A 5,532-nucleotide genomic window follows, 5' to 3' on the forward strand; every position below is an offset into this window, starting at 1 on the left:
TGCCACTACCCCTTGGAATCGCAGGCCATCTTGGAGGTAAAAGGACAACAGAGAAGGCAACCAAACCCCATATCCAAAATGGTGTTTTCAGTCCAAAGAATGTTCCTGGTTTCAAACAGAGTTCATAAACTGTACATTGAAAGAGCTCCCAAATCATCACAGAAGGACTTTATATTCCAGGTATATTTATAAATCGTTTATGATACTTGAGGAACCATTTATTGAAATGTCTACTGACTGTTATTGAGACCAACAGCTGCTTATAGACATGGCTTCAAACCTCCCGCGACACTTTCCACTAGTATGTTTATGCCCATTTAAAAAACACATGACTCTGTCTATAACATGCCTAGAACATCTACAAATCATTTATCAACCCTTTGTAAAGTACTGAAGATGACCAAGAAACCGGCAAATTTTCTCACAAATTTCATCCCTTTTTATTCTGTTGTTGTTGTTGTTGAAAAAAAAAATAGAAATTTGGAAAGTGCTGACTGGCTCTGCTATTTGTCAATGTACTTTTCATACACAGCGCGACCCTGCCTTCAATGGGCGCTGGATTGAAAACCCTTAGAGAAATTATTCTAATTAGCCTTTGATTACTTTGTTGGTGAGTCTGCAGGGAATGAAGCTGGTGAGAAGTTTGCACTGGTTGATGGAGTCTGTGCAAGGGATTGTGAATGCCAGGAGATGATGTAGGACCCTCTTCTCCCTTCACTAGCAGCACCCTCCCCGCTATGTAAAGGGACAGACCTGAATGGAGCCTGCTCTGAGGACGATGTACTAAGTCTCTGGTTGTGCTGTGCACAGTGATGGCAGCCTATGGGCTTGCTCAGCAGCTCCCTGTCCTGGCGCCGGGTGGCGAGCTCCCAGCACCACTTGGCAACCAGGCAGGTCACCTCGCAGAGATTGAGAAGGATGCACAGGATGGCGGTGGCCACCATGAAGTAGGTGAAGAGTTTCTTCTCGGTGGGCCTGGCGATGAAGCAGTCGACCGTGTTGGGGCAGGGGGCCACGGTGCACCGCCCCACGTGGGGCAGGTTAAAATTGGCATAGAGCCGGTGGAAGATGCAAAGGAAAGTCACATCCACAGCAACTTTGAAGATGAGACTGAGCAGGTAGGTCCACCACAGTCCTCCCCGCTTCTTGCCGGGGTCAGGGTAGAGCTGGCAGCAGTTCTCTCCCTCCGCCTCCCTGTGCTTCCTCTACTTGGCCTCCTGGTAGGCCACAAGCATGACCACCAGCAGGGAGGGGCAGATGACCAAGATGAGCTGCAGGGCCCAGAGGCGGATGTGGGAGACGGGGAAGAAGTGGTCATAACAGACGTTGGAGCAGCCGGGCTGGCGCGTGTTGTACTCAAAGTCCCTCTGATCGTCGCTCCACACCTGCTCCGCAGCCATCCCGTAGACCAGGAAGTGGAAGATGACGACCACGGAGAGCCAGACGCGCCCGAAGGCCGTGGAGTACTTGTTCACCCCGCTCAGGAGCTCCTGGAGCCAGGACCAATTCATCCTCTCGTTTGGGGTTAGTAGAGCAGGAGCTGGAGCGGAGAGAACCAAGCTGCAGTGAGTGGAACGGGTTACAGGAGGGCTAGACTGCAGCAAGCACTGCGTTCCTGCACAAGGGAGTAAGAACCACCCTGTGGGGGCTACACATCCCTGGGGTCTCTTGAGGCCTTGGCGCCAGCCCTACTCCCTTGGCCAGCAGTGGAGACAGTCCGGGGTGCAGGTCATCAGTAAATTCCTGCCCCTCACCCTGAGCAAGGGAGAGGCAGGGGTGAACTGTGCCTCATGGTTGGGTCTCTGAGTTAGGATTCCCTCCCCGGCTCTTCTTGGGGTGGTGCCGCTAATAGACACACCTTGCTCAGGGCTGTGTCTGAAGGAACAATGTACCTCGGGATTTGACATAAGCCCCATTACCACGGCTCTCGTCTCCCCGCCAGCGAAGAGCACCGCCAGCGTTCTCGTACGGCCTGCACTGATCAGAGCCACGCACGTTGCTGCAGATCAAGCCCATGACCTCAGGAAAGCAAGTGAGTCTGTAATGGGATCAGCATGCAGACCACAGCCCGCTTGTACTCTAGGATGAAATTCAGTCCCACGCAGCACCAAGCTCAGGCCCCCTTTAAATCCAATTTATGCCCTCATGTGCGCTGACCTCTGCCGATAACCTCTGCTTAAGACGACAGAGTCCTTCAAGTGGAGGCTAGTCCTTTGCTGGCTCCTTGTACAGGGCTGGATTTCACCCTTGGTCCACACACCTGTGCTTGTTTTCCCCAGCATGCACTTCACACCGTCTGCTATTACCCATTGCCCCCTCCCAACCCGCAGTGTCTTCCACAAGGCCGTGCTGAGCAAAATGGGTGCAGTTGTCTGAAGAAAAGAACAGAAACCACCAGGAGCATTGCCTCGGGTGTGACAGCATGCTGCATACCAGGGACTTAATTGGAGTTGACAGTTTCACAACAGGAGGCCACAGGGACGAAATTCCCTCCCCTCCAAATTCTCTTAAAGAGATGCAAAGTTTTCAGAAAGTACCTTTCTCTCCCTGTGTGTTTTTCAAAGGCCCAGAGTTTCCAAAGGGACTAGTGATTTCAGGTGATCCAACTTCAGACACCTTAAAGAGACTTGCCTTTCAGAAAGAAAACTGAAAATCTGGCCTTTTTAAGGCACCTAAAGTCAGAACCTCCCCACCCCCCTAAAATGGAAGTTCCTTAAATTACTAGTGGTTTAGGAAAATCTCGGCCCAAGATAACAATGAAAACCCAATAATAAAAACTGAACATCACATTCAACGTTAATGTTACTGATGAGCACGCTTACAGTGGAATTATTGTTCGTTATTCATTCCAGAAAACGGTCAGTTATGGATTGAGGTCCTCGCCGTGCAGCCCGAGTCACTGCAGAACACAACATGTTACTGCAGTAAACCAGATCAGGCTTTGCCATTTAGTGCTGTTGTTTTATCCGTTTTTGTTTATTAACGAGATGGGGATGTTGGGTTAATGTGTTTCCATGGGGCTCTGTTCATAGATTCTTCAGTCCACTGGGTCACTCACTTCTCCAGTTGTTGGCCTGACCCTGTCCACCTTTACTTACCTGAGCAGGCCTTGCTCCGATGGGCAGTGCCGCTGATTAGTCCAGAGACTCCACAGGGAAGGAAGGGTTTGCATGAAGAGTCCTAAAGTACACACTGTTGTGTAGTGCCTTGCTCTGAGCAGGCCACTGAAGTCAAGGTGCTGTTCCAGCTAAGCGTGGGGAGAAGGTGGGGGTGGGGGGCGCAGAATCTGGCCTTCTGTGTATTCAGTGTGTGAAAGAAAAGGCAAAATTATGAGATAACAATCGGGGGGAGGGGCAGCATGATGTAGGGGCTAGGGCACAGGGCTAGGAGACCTGCAGTCAATTCTCCCCTCTGCCACTGATGGGCTGTGTGACCTCTGGCAAGTCACTTGACGTCACTGTACTTGGTTCTCCTAGCACCCTTAGGCTGTCTTGTCTTCTTAGACTATAAACTCTTTGGAGCATGTATTATGCTTAGCACAATGGGGACCAGATTTTTGTTGTGGCCCCTACACACTCCAGGAATGCAATAAGATTACTCTGCAAGGTGTTTCCCTTGGGTTTGGGTCCGCGCTTTGCATTGGACATACCCTTCCATCCAGTTCCAAACATCTGCAGCGCTAGTGAAAAAGCAGGTGCCGTTACTTGCGGAGACTGGCAGTTTGCACCCAGATTTTTCAGAAAATTTGAAAATACCCCCTTCGTGATAATGTCGAGCATTCTTAGCTTCTGAGCTCTTCAGGGCAGGGACTGTGTCCTCGTGCGTGTTGGTGCAGCCCCTAGCACATGGGGCACTGATCCCAATTGGGGCTGGGGGCCTTCTACAATATCAATATTAAATACTGCCAGTAATTTGATTATAGCTTTCCATAGCAAATAAACAACAAAGCTCACCTCCATGAAATCACCGGACTATACAGTGTACCCTCTAGCAAGTCGACGATGCTATCTATCGTATTCACAACATCTGGAGCTACTGATCTATCAACGTTGGTGCTTATGCCATGCACTTCGCTTTGATACCTGAATGTGACACATACATAAATTCACGAACCGATCAGAATCTCAGTGACAATAAATTACGACTGGAATGTAACTTTGCACTGTCAAAATGCTTTAGCAATGTGAAACATGGTAAGCAGTAATACCGTGTGTCTTATCGCGTGAATGTCTCTGTTACATATTCACACCCATGCACACAGCACTTGCCTCCTGAAAGGAGACGCTATGCCAGCTTGCAGAACTGCGAAATGTATCATCCTGCATGTAGGCTCCTTTAAATCATACTGCATCCTCCCACCCAGGGTATTTCCCCTAGACCAAGCGAGCACCCTCCATGCCTCTTACCTGACAGTAGAGAAGCCCATAAACTCTCTCTAGCTATTCCATTGCAGCGCAGTCTGAAAGGTCTCGCTGTCTTTGCTGATGCACCGGGGATGCGTACACCTGCTGGGCGTGCCTCCCTTTCGCCAACAAGCTCAGCAGCCCTTCTTCAGAGAGGTGTTTTTTTTTTAAAAAAAGCCTAGAGTCACAGAAATATAAAATGGACCTGACATGTTAGCTCAGAATTACAGCCAGTGCCCATTGAGCTCTGTGGGAGTTTTGCCATGGACTTCATAGAGACAAGGGCTTGGCCTTATCTGGGCTTTGATACATTGCACAATGTGTGAGAGCAGAAGGATAATGTTTTGCCTGCCTTAGCAAAATTGCTTTGGAAGCAGGAATCCACTAAGGTGCCAACCCCACACCTGCTATCCACTAAGGTGCTACCCCCATTTTGCAGACAACAAGACCACGGCTTTGAGAGGTGAAATGACTCAGCCAAGGTCCTGGAGCAGAGTCAGGGCCGGGCACATCACCCGCACTCGGCACGTAATAATCAATTCACAAGACATTACATGAGTGAAGCTGGAAACTGAACCAAAAGAGATTCCTGGTCCCCCGTTCTCAGCTCCAACCCCTCTCAGCTCCCACCCTGCTAATCAAAGATGATTAGCTATGAGGATGCTGTGCTTCCAGAGGCTATTCTCTTTCTGATTCAGTGGTTGTTTGTAGGTGAATCTTGGCTCTTTATAAAAGTAAAGGTTTTTAAATTTTTAATAGTTTAGAAAATTGCTTTCCATGCATTATATTACAAGAAGGCTTCTCCCAAGCCACACACATGAATAGAGGCACTACCAGACCACAGGCTGTCCAGGTTCCGATACCCAACAGCGGCCAGGAGCAGCTGCTTCAAAGGAAGATGAAAGAGGGCCATATTTCCAAGGGTGAGAAGCTCTTTCGGAGAACTAGGGAGTTTATTCCACCCGTCTCCGCAAGCAAATCTTCAACGCTGTAAAAATGGTTTATTTGGGGTGTTCATAGTCACAAATATTTATGCTGCAGTGTTATATTGGTTTTAAGCTAAAACAAAGAACAAGAAACAGAAATAAAGCCCATTTCTTATAAAGAGACATTTTTATTTGTTGCAAGG

The 5,532-nt window shown here is 48.9% G+C and overlaps 1 pseudogene; it reads right to left on the bottom strand.

Annotated features, from left to right (window-relative positions):
• Nucleotides 1–317: 317 nt before the first annotated feature.
• Nucleotides 318–1,582, bottom strand: LOC144277222 (gap junction beta-4 protein-like; annotated as a pseudogene).
• Nucleotides 1,583–5,532: the final 3,950 nt, after the last annotated feature.

Source organism: Eretmochelys imbricata, chromosome 19 (assembly GCF_965152235.1).
Source record: "Eretmochelys imbricata isolate rEreImb1 chromosome 19, rEreImb1.hap1, whole genome shotgun sequence".
Taxonomy (NCBI): domain Eukaryota; kingdom Metazoa; phylum Chordata; order Testudines; family Cheloniidae; genus Eretmochelys; species Eretmochelys imbricata.